This window comes from Sus scrofa, chromosome 6 (genome assembly GCF_054392235.1).
Source record: "Sus scrofa isolate SSC_HxYL_T2T_F1_AM1 chromosome 6, Sscrofa_HxYL_maternal_Yorkshire_Landrace_v2.0, whole genome shotgun sequence".
Classification (NCBI taxonomy): domain Eukaryota; kingdom Metazoa; phylum Chordata; class Mammalia; order Artiodactyla; family Suidae; genus Sus; species Sus scrofa.
The window spans coordinates 21,293,094-21,307,367 of record NC_139388.1 but is presented as its reverse complement, the minus strand read 5'-3'; the positions used below and the strand labels follow the sequence as shown (position 1 = coordinate 21,307,367).

General features: G+C 48.0%; 1 long non-coding RNA gene across 1 annotated transcript; it reads right to left on the bottom strand.

The window, feature by feature from the left end:
* Positions 1–7,467: 7,467 nt before the first annotated feature.
* LOC146402247 (uncharacterized) lies at positions 7,468–13,954 on the bottom strand. Its single transcript, XR_014805666.1, has 2 exons — positions 9,469–13,954; positions 7,468–8,880 (listed from the first exon to the last, which is right to left on the bottom strand). It is a non-coding gene; the product is annotated as an uncharacterized LOC146402247 (long non-coding RNA).
* Between the last annotated feature and the right edge of the window lie 320 nt (positions 13,955–14,274).

Here is a 14,274-nt window from a genome sequence, read left to right as displayed (position 1 = left end):
TTGGCGTTGCCGTGAGCTGTGGTGTAGGTTGCAGACGCGGTAGGTTGCAGACACGGCTCGGATCTCGCGTTGCCGTGGCTCTGGTGTAGGCCGGGGGCTACAGCTCTGATTTGACCCCTAGCCTGGGAACCTCTATATGCCGTGGGAAGCAGCCCTAGAAAAGGCAAAAAGACAAACAAATAAATAAAATTTGTTCATTTTCATGCTCTACAGCATTTGTATGTATATATGACAGTTTATCCATTCTACTGTTGATGACAGTCTTTGGCTGTTACAAATAGGATTGACAACTCTGATACCAATTCTGATGTGTTTTTCAATGTTACCAAGCAGTTAACTCAATTCTGACACCATTTACCTGGAGATGTAATTACCTCCCACAGGTGAAGGACTCAGTCTTACAAGACACCTCCCTGACGCTCCACCCCCCCTCCCAACTTTAGACACCAATCAAAAGTCCTGGTTGTTCACCTGTGTTTCTGACTGACCAGCTTTAGATCAGAGGTTCTAACGAATCCCCACTTGGGTTTGATTAATTTGCTAGAGTAGCTCGCAGAACTTGGAGAAACAGTTTACTTACCCTATTACTGGTTTATTATAAAAGGATATAACTCAGGAAGAGCCAGATGGAAGTGATGCATAGGGCAAGGAATGTGGGAAGAGACTCTGAGCCTCTCTCCAAGCACACCATTCTCCTCGCATCTGTATGTGTTCGCCAGCCTGGAAGCTCTGCAAACCTCACCCTTTGAGATTTTTACAGAGGTTTCATTACACAGGCCTAATAGATCAGCTCATTCACCATTGCCCTTCATTGCAAGCTCCAACTTCTGGGGAGGGACTGAAAGTGCCAACCCTCCAGTCACAACCCTCCTCCCTTGGCAACCTGCCCCCAGTCTTACCTTATCCAGGGGCTTTCCAAAAGTCACGTCAATAGCATAACAAAACACCTTTATCACTCTCAGCACCTAGGAAATTCTAAGGGATTTAGGAGCTGTGTGCCAGGAGCCCAGAGAAAGACCAAATGTATGGTTTTTTTTTTTTTTTTAAATTATCCATGACAATATCATAGCGCTTCTTTGAATTGTCTTATACATGCCTTTTCATGAATGTATGTGAGCATTTTTGTTGAGTGTATTTCTAGGAGCCAAGCTACTGGATCAGAGCGTATACAAATGTCCACAGTATACAAATGTCTCACAGATGACACCAGTTTTCCAAAGTTGTACAATTTGTATTCCCACCAACAGGGTTTTTTTTTTTGTTTTGTTTTTTTGTTTTTTGTCTCTTTAAGGCATATGCAGGTTCCCAGGCTAGGGGTCCAATCAGATCGACAGCTGCAGGCTGGCATGACAGCCACAGCAACACAGGATCCAAGCTGTGTCTGTGACCTACACCACAGCTCATGGCAACGCCAGATTCTTAACCCACTGAGCAAGGCCTGGGATCAAACCCGGGTCCTCACAGATGCTAGTTGGTTTTGTTAACTGCTGAGCCAGGATGGGAACTCCTGTCAGCAGTTTTGAGAGTTCTGATTGCTCCACATCCTGTCCACACTTGATATTGTTTTCTGTTTTCATTCTAGCCTTTCTGGTGGTATGACATTGTGGTTTTAATTTGCAGTTCCCTGATGGTTAATGAAGTGAAGTGTGTTTTCTTATGTTTACTGGTCATTGAGATACCCTTTTCTAAAAAAGTGCTGACCAAGTCTTTTATCCATTTTTCTTTTGTATCATCTGTTTTTTTCCTTTTTGTTTTGTAGAAGTTCTTTTTGGGTTTTTTTTTTTTTTTTTTTTTTGGTCTTTTTAGGGCCGCACCTGAGGCGTATGGAAGTTCCCAGGCTAGGAGTCAAATCAGAGCTGCAGCCACTGGCCTATGCCACACCCACAGCAACACCAGATCCAAGCTGCGTCTGTGACCTATACCACAGCTCATGGCAACGTCGGATCCTTAACTCACTGAGCGAGGCCAGAGATTGAACCTGCTTCCTCATGGATACTAGTCAGATTTGTTTCCACTGAGCCATGAGAGGAACTCCTGTAGAAATTCTTTATATATTTTGGATACTAGTTTTTCTTGGACATAGAGATTGCAAGCATCTTTTCCCACTCTGTGGTTTCCTCTTCATTTTCTTAACGGTGTCTGGTGAAGGGACATTCTTAATTTTAAAGCATTGCTTTCTAAAGTAATCTTTAAAAGGTTTGTTTACAGTGTTATTTTAACACTTGCAATTGTGAAGTCATATCCCCAGGAAAAATTACTGCATTTGTGTTAAATGCCTTTGCCTCCTTTTCCCCCCAACCAATTCTGTTGGGTGTGTGCCACAAACATCCCAAATTAGAATTCACTGAGGTCATTTCAGGCTATTGTGTCTTCTGCAGATAGAACTTCCTTGTTTAAAATAAAGGAATTAGAAATCATTAGTTAATGGGAGAGCCTTTATCAGAACTTGTATATACAGTAAAGGGACTCCCTCTTTTCGGAGATTTTTTGGAAGGAAAAAGTTGCCTAATATTCAGGCATAGTCAGTCTGTATGGAGTATTCTCCCTTCCAATGCTGTAACAGAGAAATACTGGAAATACTCACACTTCCAAGTGGTGCTAAGTTCACTCAGTGGAATACTAAAGAGCTATTCAACAAAGACAAGATGAATTTATGCATGAGAGTGTAGACTTAGGGAAAAAAGCCCGGACTGTAACAGCATGTCTGGTAAACTGTGTGCACACATGTACAGTCGGCTTGGAAGGAATCACACCAGTCACAGGAAGGGGACGGGATGCAGAAGTGGAAGGGAGTGTTATATTTGTTTGCAAATCATCTGGGACATTCAACAGATCTTTAACCTATGTGCATCTGTTATTTATCCCCCCCCAACTAATTAAAAATTGAAAAATATAAAATATAGGAATTTGAAAGGAAATACAGTTTTTCACCCAAAGAAATGTGTGCAATCTCTTTGAGCCCTGAATGGTTCCCTTCAAAGCTATCAGAATTTCTCCCTGCAGTCTCTACTGCTGGTGTAAGAATCAAGGTGATGGCAAAATATTGGGGTGTCTCCTTTTGGGGCTCAACTCTCAGCAGTGTGGGACCCACCTATGGCCAACTCAGGGCTGACTTCTCCCTGGGGCACAGCAGGTGCAGTGCCTGGAGGCTACAAGTGTTCTAGGGTCTCATGGAAATGTTGGAATTGCTTTAAAACAGTGGGACAAGAATATAATCCAGCCTGAATTATATTTGTCTTTATACCAACATAGTCATAAAATATAATTATATTGGAGTTCCCGTCATGGCTCAGTGGTTAACAAATCTGACTAAGAACCATGAGGTTGCGGGTTTGATCCCTGGCCTTGCTCAGTGGGTTAAGAATCCGGCATTGTCATGAGCTGTGGTGTAGGTTGCAGACGCGGCTCGGATCCTGAGTTGCTGTGGCTCTGGTGTAGGCTGGCGGCACAGCTCTGATTAGACCCCTAGCCTGGGAGCCTCCATATGCCCCAGGTTCGGCCCTAGAAAAGGCAAAAAGACAAAAAAAAAAAAAAAAAAAAAAAAAACCAAAACCCTATCTATCTATCTATCTTTCTGTCTAAGTTTATGTATATGTAAGGACTCGTGTGCCCAAAGTGCAGAAAGCCAAACTCTGATGGTGGGTGTTTGCAGCAAAGTAAGTATTTATTTATTTGCAGGGCACCAAGCAAGGGAGTGGGAGACAAGCCTCAGATCCACTCCATCTTAGTTTTTGAATTAGGAATGGTTGGGGTTTCTTTCGGCTGCACCCAAGGCATGCAGAAGTTTCAGGACAGGGATCAAACCTGCGTCACAGCAGTGAGCTGAGCCATAGCAGTGACAGCTCTGGAGCCCTAATATGCTGAGCCACTAGGGAACCCTGAATTAAGAATATTTTAAAAGCAAAGAACAAAGGGACTGGGATTAATCATCCTCTTGTGATGTTTCTGTGATATTTCTTTCTTTTTTTCCTTTCTTTTGTCTTTTTAGGGCCGCACCCGCTGCATATGGAGGTTCCCAGGCTAGGGGTCCAATTGGAGCTGTTGCCGCCAGCCTATGCCAGTGCCACAGCAATGCGGGATCCGAGCCACGTCTGCAACCTATACCACAGCTCACAGCAACACTGGATCCTTAACCCACTGAGCGAGGCCAGGGATTGAACCCACAACCTCATAGTTCCCAGTCAGATTCATTTCTGCTGCGCCAAGACAAGAACTCCTCTGTGACATTTCTTTTTTTTTTTTTTTTATTTTATTTTCCCACTGTACAGCAAGGGGGTCAGGTTATCCTTACATGTATACATTACAATTACATTTTTCCCCCACCATTTCTTCTGTTGCAACATGAGTATCTAGACATAGTTCTGAATGCTATTCAGCGGGATCTCCTTGTAAATCTATTTTAGGTTGTGACTGATAAGCCCAAGCTCCCGATCCCTCCCACTCCCTCCCCCTCCCATCAGGCAACCACAAGTCTCTTCTCCAAGTCCATGATTTTCTCTTCTGAGGAGATGTTCATTTGTGCTGGATATTAGATTCCAGTTATAAGTGATATCATATGGTATTTGTCTTTGTCTTTCTGGCTCATTTCACTCAGGATGAGATTCTCTAATTCCATCCATGTTGCTGCAAATGGCATGATGTCATCCTTTTTTATGGCTGAGTAGTATTCCATTGTGTATATATACCACATCTTCCGAATCCAATCATCTGTCGATGGACATTTGGGTTGTTTCCATGTCCTGGCTATTGTGAATAGTGCTGCAATGAACATGCGGGTGCATGTGTGTGACATTTCTTAATCATGGTTTTGGGAGTCAGAATGTCTCTGGTGTGTGATTTTCTGGCCAGGTGGCCCATGGCTCAGGGGTCTGTGAGCTCATCTTGCCCTAGAGAAACAATCTGAGTTTGTGCATTAATGATGGTATCTGTGATAGCAATTTTAGTACATGAAGAACGTTATCGACGACAACAGCCGTCTTAGTCGATTGTCCATCAATCTAGTTGATTAATGTTCAGTTAGCACAGGATTGAGATCATCGGGGACAAGGAAGTGATTAAAGTTAGAGAATACAGGCAGGGGAATAAAGTTTTGGATAGAGAAATTAATCATAAGCTCAGTAAAGGAATTCTGTTTTAGGGGGACTCAGTTTTATATAAGTTTTTTACCAGGAGGGAGTTCACAGAGGTACAAAAGTGCCTAGAAAGTCATAATGTGGCCCTGGACACACTTTATTTATAAAGGGCCACATAGGTAATATATTCAGCTTGAGGGCCAGTTGGTCTCTGGGTGTTTTCAGTTGGTTTATTTGTTTTGGCTGCACCTGCAGCATGTGGAAGTTCCTGGACCAAGGATTGAACCCACGCCACAGCCATACCAGAGCCACTGCAGTGACTACACTGGATCATTAACCCTCTGTGCCACAAGGGAACTCCAGGCGGTCTCTGGTTTGACTGAACTCTGCCTTTAGCAGAAAGTAGCCACAGACACACACACATGGATGGGAGTGGCTGTGTTCCAGCAAAACTTTGTTTACAAAAGCAGGAGGTGGGTGGGATCTGGTCCAGAGTCAATCCTCTACAGTTGGTGCCCCTGAAGTTTCAGCGTTTGTTGAATGAATGGATGGACTGGAGAGGGATGATTGCTACCAGGCCTGATCTTTGGTGGTTGAGTTTGAGTTTGTGGGAAGGGGAGTGGATACAGTGCTGGGGGGTCAGTTTTCACGTTATCTCAGCCCCTAACTTGCCGTGTGACCTTGGGCCAGCTGCCCTCCGTTGCTAGGCTTCAGCTCCTTGTCCATAAGGCGGAAGCTATACCTACCCATGTGGTGGACTATGATGAGAGAACTAAATATAACAGAAGTACCTGGAAATAGGAAAAGGAGAGTCCCACTGGGCAGCTCAGGGCAGGAACTGCCAGCCTCCCGGAGGCCGGGCAGCCCAGCAAATGTCAGTTTAGCAAAGGAAAGAAAGAGGTGGGGTTAGCCAACAGCGTGACCCGAAACACAAACAGTCCCCAAAGAGGGGCCGAAACTCTCATGTTGGTGAAAACACGCTTATCAGGTTTTTGTCCCGCCTCTGAGCAGGACAGGGGAAGGTGCCCCAGGCTGATCTCAATTGGCAGTGGCAGCTAGTGGCGGGCGGGGCCTGGGCCCCTCACGTGTTCCTGGGCATGCGTCCAGCCAGAGGTGACCCCAGGTGCCCCAGTGTGTGATTGTTTATCAGCCAGGACACATGCTCCAGAACAGGAGGTGGCACCTCAGGGGCAGGTGCCCAGGGGAAGGAGCCTCACGTTCCCATCTCTCTTCAGGGTTGCCCAGTGGCCTGGTCAGGCAAGATCTCATGCAACCTGGAAGGGCACTCTGGAAGTGGGTATTGAAACAGAAGTGGGTATTAAAACACACAACATACATTTCCTGGGATCTGGGGATTTCACCTTCTCTCCAGCTTTATCAGTTCGAGCCCAGGCAGAATACAGAATTCACTCCACACAGACTGAATAAAATGTAGTTTTAGTGACTTACAGAGGTGTGGGCAGGACCAGTGGACTCTGCAGGGCAGGTGCAGGCATAAGACCAGCCCAGGGGGGGTACCATTGCCACCCCAGACCCAGACCCAGACTCAGACTCTGCTTGGCTTGCTTAGGAACACAAACAAGATCACATGTTTACAAAGCCTTTTGTTAACTTGCAAATTCTCAAGCAAGTGAGTGCAAGTAACTGGGGCTGTACATCCTGACCCAAGCCAGCCAGGTAATATGGCTGTAGACCATTGTGTTTGGGCTTCCAGAACTATCACTCTACAACTATGTCACTTGTGACCTGAGATAAGTCTATTCTCATTGAGTCCCATACTTTGGTGATGAAGGACTGAATTAAGTGACAATTATGTTTGGTTATACTTTTTTCAGTTACAAATTGAAGAAATTCCAACTCAAACTAGAGAGAGTATTTGTTGGCTCTCACAGGGTAGACCACCATCAGGTCTAGCTGTATCCAGGAACTCAAACACTTCCATCTTTCTGTCTTGGGTTTCTGTTCCCTTGTGTGCGGCTCATTTTCATGCAGGTAGTTCCATGTGTGAAGAAAGGCCAGAGATGACTTGGAAACTGCCTATCCTAGTTAGGAATGAAGGAGAGGATAGAGGACTACCTCCACCTGGGTCTCATCTGCCCCTGCCCCTGGAGCTGGGGGGAGGGGCAGCCTTTCTGCAGTGCATGAACTCAGAGTGGGACAGGGGTGGCTCCCTCGAGGAATGTCAAGGCATGTAGCCAAGAGATGGCAGGATGGGAACTGGGCAGGCAAAAGCCCTGATACTGAAACTGACAGCACTAATGGCCTGAATCTAGCCCAAACCCAGATTGGGACTTGAACCCACGTTATAAATTAGAACCACTCACCAGGTGTCTGGACTTATTGAGGTTCAGGTTCTTTATGCCTCCACACAGAAGGAATTTAGCAAGAGACAAAGTGATAGGCAAGAAGTAGATTTATTAAGATAGGACTTTTGTGAGAGATGCAAGCGGGCATTCAAGGAGGCTCTGCCTGGAGTATCTGGTGGGCTACAGTTTTGTCATCCAAGTGGAGTTGGGTTGGAAAAGACCGCCTCTTCCTTTCTGGGAGTAATAACTCCTCTTTGGTATCCAGGAAGTTGTGTATTCAAATCAGTGGAAGGATGGTTCTCAAACTCTGGCCCTTGGTCTGAATCTGAATGCAGGCCTCATGCCATCCCCCACCCAGTGACCTGAGGCAATTCTCACACCTCCACTAGTCAAACAAGCCTGCCTTGTTCTGATGGCTTTTTTGAGCAATTTAATAACTTAAGTGATCTCCCCAAATCCCCTAAGTTTTCCTCTTTATCTGTGGTCCCATACTGGGACTTCTACAACTACCTGTGCCTCCTCCATCCCTACCAATACCACCGCAGTAAGCACAGCCTCATGTTTGCACATATTTGACTCCATCATTTTGCTGATTCTTAGCACCAGCTCTGGTAACTCTCCTCATATTGTGGCAAAGGCAGAGAGCTCAAATAATTTGCCCAGACAGAGCTGATCTCTGACCTGGGATTTCTGAGCCCTGATCTAGGTCCTTTTCTGATTCACACCCACCCATCCCCGCTGATGTCCCTTCCATGTTTCATGCTCTTGCAGCCCTGCACTGCCCAGAGGAGACTGCTGGTGCAGCGTGTGCAGGCAGCCAGTCCCCTGATCAAATTCCGTGACCACCTTTGCCATGGAGGGACAAGGGGAGGACAGGGGCACCACCTGCTCCCCCTCCCCCCATCCTGCCCAGGAAACTAAGCTCTGTTCTCTAGGAGTCATTCCTCCATCGGTAACATCATCCACATAGAGCCAACTGTCTGCAGAGTGTCTTCCTCTCTATTGGGAACCCAGTAAGAAGCACTGGTGGGAGTGGGAGGTGGCAGCGGGAGGGGAGGGGATCTCTCTAGGCAATGAACACAGCTGGCAGAGGCATCCTCCAGAAACCAACATGGCCCCAGAACACTGAGAGCACTGGCAAGAACTGGTACCCCTTCTCATGAGGGCCTGTTAACCCATTTGTACATGAGGAGCTTGGGCTAAGAGTTTTCTAGCTCTAAAAGTCATCGATTGACAAAGAGCCAATTTCCTCACTCTACGAAAAGTTCCCACAAATCAATAAGAAGACACGCCCCAAAGAAAAGTGGGCAAGGGGCACAAGTAGGCCATCCTTCCTTCCCCCACCCAAACCCTAAAGGATTAACAACTAAGATGAAAAAATGTTCAAACTCAGCCGCAAAGGACCGCAAGTAAAACCAACAAAACAATCTTGCTTCCACCAGTCGTGTTGATAAAGATGATCTCATACCAGGTGAGGGGTGGGGGGATGGGCACTCAGCCACCTGCAGGAGGAGTAGAAACAGTTGCTAGGAGTAGAAACAGTAGGTAATAAAAAAGCCTTAGAACCTTGTGGGCTGGTGATACCACTTTGATTTCACACCTAGAACTTTCTCTAAAGGCAAGAATCACAGATGTTTGTAAAGGTAGTTTAGCAAAGTGTACAGTAGGCAGAGAAATATTCTAAAATCATAGATCATGCCACCCTCTCCCCCATCCCTTAAAATACTCCGAAGATTTCTCTTAGGCTTAAAATAAACCCAACTCCTGACCCTATAGCCTGTCCCTGTTCCTCTTCTCTCTCCGTTTTGCCTTTTTTATCACCCTGCTTGTCTCCTTTCTATTCCTCAAATACACCAGGCTTGGACCAGCCTCGGAATTTTTGCTCAGACTATTCCATCTGCTGGGACACTCGTCTCCCTTAAATGTGAGCCCCACAAGGAAAGGTCTCTGTATTATTCCCCGCAGGATCCTTAACCCGCCCCCTGACAGCACTAGTTGTTCACTGGATAAGCGAACAATTGAGAGCAGGTGCGGCTCGAGTTCAGGCTCTGCCAGTGATTAGCTGTGTGACCTTGAGCAAGTTCCTTTACCTCTCTGAGCCTTGGGTGCCTCTGGCGTGAGGTACAAATAGAAGAACGACCCCATGAGTTCTCATCAGGATTAATTTCAGTAAAGCATATAAAGTCTTGTGCAATGTGAGTCCTCGAGAACTATTTGTGATAATTACGGATGTTTTCAAAATACTATCTGTAACTGTTCTGATGTGGGTTGAAGAAACTCCCCCGGGGCATCCGTAGACTGCATCCAGGGAAAACGTGTCGTGGAAGTCAATCTGTGGACACGCAAAAGGGTCAAATATATACTGTTTACTCATTTCACCATAATAGGCATTAATGCATGCTCAGAAAAATGCAAGAAACAAAGTGAATCCTGCCTGTCAAATTTCTCATCCAAACCTCATGCTATGTTAAATGAACAAGGCAGGTAAAAAAACCCAACATGCCTCGTATGAACTCACTTTTAAAAAATAAAATGTTAATATATACTCATAAGGGAAAGCCTGTCAGATTTACATTAAATTGTTAAAGTTGTTTGGCAGGAGAGTAGAAATTGCTGGCATTTTCCATAGACAGCTTTGGCTTTTCTGTGGTTTCCTCATTATCTATTACTTTAAGCGATCTGAAAAAGCCCATGTAAGAGTTAAGTGAGCCTCCCCACTCCCCTTTGCCTGCCACCATCTGGCTACTTGATCCCCAGGGCCTCTTGTGTTCAAGGGTCCTGTGTTGTCTTAGGCAGCATGACCGAGGCCAGGGCTTGTGCCAGGGACCCCCGTAAACAGTCAAGTGTTGAAGAGCTGGGTATTGCATCGTCCTGGGGTTTGGTGCTTTCCTGAGAAGAGTTGTAGATTGGCAAGAAGAATGCATTATGCTAAGCACAAGTTTGAAACTCAGGGCACTCTGGGCATCAGTCAGGACAACAAAAAATTTTTAAACCCAATAATAATTCACTTGGATTAAGACATTTTAAAAGGGATTTATTGGTACATTTAACTGAAAGAGTTTCAGGCCGAATGGATTCAGGTGCTCAAATGGTGCCTTCCAGAATCCTTAAGGCTCTAATTTCCTCTGCTGGCTCTGCTCTGAGGCAGACTCTCTACGTGCGGTGGCGAGATGACCCATCAGCAGCTCCAGAGCCACGCTCCAGTAGCTCAGCAGTCCCAGCAGACAGAGAGCTTCTCTCTCCTCTAGGCACCAGAAAGTCACAGGGAGTCCCTGATTGGCCAGACATAGTTTTATGCCCACCCCTGGATCATGTACTGGGGTCCTGATTGGCTGGGTCTTGCCTTCCCCACCCCCAGGGAATGGAGCCAGCTCTACCAGAATCCTTGGACTGGAGGAAGAGGGGGTGGGGGTGTCTTGCTCTCACCGGACAATGGGGGGATATTTGCAGAGGGCAGATCTCTCCACTCTGTGTGTTGAAGGCTGTGCTGCATGTGTGAGTGAAGCTCAGAAATGCCTCTTTATCAGGAAAGCTCAGTTAACTACAACACCCTGCCCTCAATTGCTCCGAAGTGCAGAAGAGGAGCCCCCACCAGGAGTGGGGAGGTGGTGTGGGGGGTGTGGTGAGAGGGGGTGGGGGCGAAGGGGTCCTGCCTGCAAATCCGGTCAAAGACTCAGTCGGTGGTTGTGGCCAAATCAGCCCTTGCCCAGTCCCCACTTGCAGAGGAAGCTTAATCTGGCTGAAGTCGCCAGGTTTTAGGATGATGCTGTGTAATTTTTTTCGATGAAATTGTTGGGGTATTGCTGCCCCTCCCTTTCCACTGACTCGGAATAATTTCTTAATGGAATCCAGCTTATTGCTGTGATCCACGCTGGCAGGAGAATGATATAGTTTTTCCAGGAGGGGCCTGTTAGATTGGCTGCAAGAGAAGGGGAGTTTGGAGGCTATTTCTGGCAGGGTCAGGTGGGTAAAAAATGTAGGGGTGGGAGGTGACCGGAGCACTTGGGGAGAAAACCTGAGCCAGGACCTCCTGCTCGGGGTCTGGAAAGAAGGGCAGGTGAGGAGGAGGTGGGCCCCCAGGGTCGGCAGGGGGGGAGGCCTTGGCAGCTGAGGAAGGGAGCTGGTGGGGCAGGAATGTCTGTCTCTTTCCCTGGCACCTGTCCCTGGGTTTGCAGACCTCTGACCCCATCCCACAAACATTCCTGGAGAAGAAGGCAAGGAGGGATGCCACCTTGGTGCCCATCAGGTACCTGCACCTAAAACAGAGAGATGAGTAATAAACTATTGAAAGCCTGCTGTGGGCTGTTCGCAACATGTTCATGGATCAGCTCATAAGCCTCACAACTGTATGAAATAAGTGTGACTATTAGCCGCATCCTGTTCATGGGCCCAGGAAGGTGAAGTGACTTGCCTGGGGACACATAGCCTGTGAGTGATGGAGCCACACTCAGCATCTGGGTGCCTGTAAGGATGGGCAGACTAGAGTCAGAGGCAAAGAACGGTCAGGACACAAGTGCTGGGTGAGCCAGAGGTGGAAAGAAACTCAATCATCTTGAGGAGGGAGAGTGGAAATCTGGAAAAGGCAAGTTTAATCTCTACCTTAAAGGATCTGTGCAATTTGGACAGGATAAAAGGTTCAGGGAAGGGTTTTCCAGTGGGAAGGAACAGCATAAGCAAAGGCATAGAGGCAGGAAAGTACATGGAACACTGGGGACAGAGCAAGCAGCCTGGCAGGGGCTGCGCCAGTGTTTGTGGGTCACGAGGCCACTTGAACAGTGGGGCAAGGGAGTCCTGCTGTGCCCTAAGGCCTGGAATTCCCAGCATTGGCTGAGATAGCTGAGGGGAAGCTGTGTCCAACCTCCTTAAGTGGTTTCACAGGTTGAGGGGCAAAGCCTGGCAGCCTCTGTCTCCCAAGGCAGACTAGAGGACGTGGAGGGGGCAGAAAGCCCTGCTCCTCTCAGACCTACATGAGGTCCACTGCAGCCTAGGCGGCGGTGGATGGACAGGAAGCCGGCCATTCCTTCCCGTGAGCTGGAGGAGAATGGGCTCTATGTGAGCCACAACAAAAAGCCTTTTCTGCCAAGTCGGAGGGGGAGGAAGTGGCCAGCCCTGCCCTGCCCCAGCCTGAAAGAAGGCTCTGTTGGTGGCCCTGGGGTCTTCGAAGTCGAGAACATGAGGGTAGGGACGGCCAGGATGCGCAAGGGCCTCCTCAGCCCTGTATGGATCTCCAGCAGCACAGGGAGGTGGGGCTGAGCTGCTCTGCAAGTTGGTTGGCCTGGGTTCTAATTGGCCATTTTCTGGCTGTGTGACCTTGGTCAAGTCCCTCCACCTCTCTGAGCCCCGCTTGTCTCAAGAGTGAATGTAAGTAGGGGAGCATTCTAGATGACTGGGGCTGTGATCACTCATTCAGCCCTCACCAGCCCTTTACAGCTAGCATCTTCTGTCTGTCCTCCCAGCAGCTGGTGGAGTAGGTTGTGTGATCCCCTTCATCGAGGTTTAAGTACTGGTAGCATCAGGGTGGAAGCCCAGGATGTTTTGAACTCTGAAACTCCAAGCTATGCAAAAGCAGAGGAAAAAGAGGCTGGAAGGAAATACACTGAACTGTCAACACTGGCTGGGGGAGTGATGGTGACATATTTTTCTTCTTTTTGTTTACCTGTAATGTCTTAATTGTTTTACTTGGGAATTGGCAAAACATAAAGAAACAAAAGATGCTGAGGGAATGGGGGCTGGGAGGGACCCAAGGTGAGTTTAGGCTATAGCTTGATTTTATTATTATCCTTGTTGTTGTTGTTGTCTTTTTAGGGCTGTACCTGTGGCATAGGGAAGTTCCCAGGCTAGGGGTCAAATTGGAGCTGCAGCTGCTGGCCTACACCACCGCCACAGCAATGTGGGATCTGAGCCGCATTTGCAAACTATACCACAGCTCATGGCAATGACAGATCCTTAACCCACTGAGTGAGGCCAGGGATCGAACCCGAGTCCTTGATGATTCTGGTCAGTTTTGTTACCACTGAGCCACAACATGAATTCCAGGTTACAGCTTGATTTAAAAAAAGAAAAGAAAAGAAAAGAAAAGAAAAGAAAAGAAAAGAAAAGAAAAGAAAAGAAAAGAAAAGAAAAATACTTTCAAGATGCAGGCTTCGGTTTAATCCTGGAAAGGAGCAGAGTCACTGGCCTGCCGGGCAGCCTGGGCATGGAGAGGTAGGGCCCAAGACCTTCACACAAATGGGTCCCCAAGCAAGGAGAAACTGAACCCTTGAGAGAGGCTGTTCCTTCAGCCACTGGGTTTCTCAGATTCTCCCCGAGATCCTGGGGTGGAAGGCTCCTCAGCAGTTTCCTGGAGGAGGTGAGGCCTCTGCCAAGTCTCTGAGGAAGAGCTCGACCAGGAGGCCTTTCGTCCTGTCCTTTCTCGTCCCTCTGCCCCCCACACTGCCCTCCACCTGCCCGGGGGCCTCTGTGCTTCCGGGTGACCCTAAGGCTTCATGCAGGAGGCAGAGCTGGTGGGGCCCCGTGGCTGTGGCACAGGAAAGCCGGCAAGACAAGACGGTGTCCACCTCTCCCCCGCCCCTCCCCGCAGCCGCCCCTTGGCCCCTGGGGTGGGAGGAGCACGCAGGCCATTTCCGAGTCCAAGAGGCCTTTGGGGCTTCCAAGGACCAGCATTTCCTACTCTCCTCAGCCAGTTTTCAACACAAAGAGAGGAAAGGGTGGGATGAAGGGGCTGGGGAAGGGGTGTGCAGCTGCGGGGGAAGGCGGAGCCTGGAGCAGGTTGGACGACCCTGCCCAGAGAGCTGGGGGCCCCAGCCTGTGCCATGCATGAGCGGCACATTCCTGGGGGAGCAGGCCAGCACCCAACAGGCTGGACCCAGACGTCAGGCGTGAAGTCCAAAGCTTAC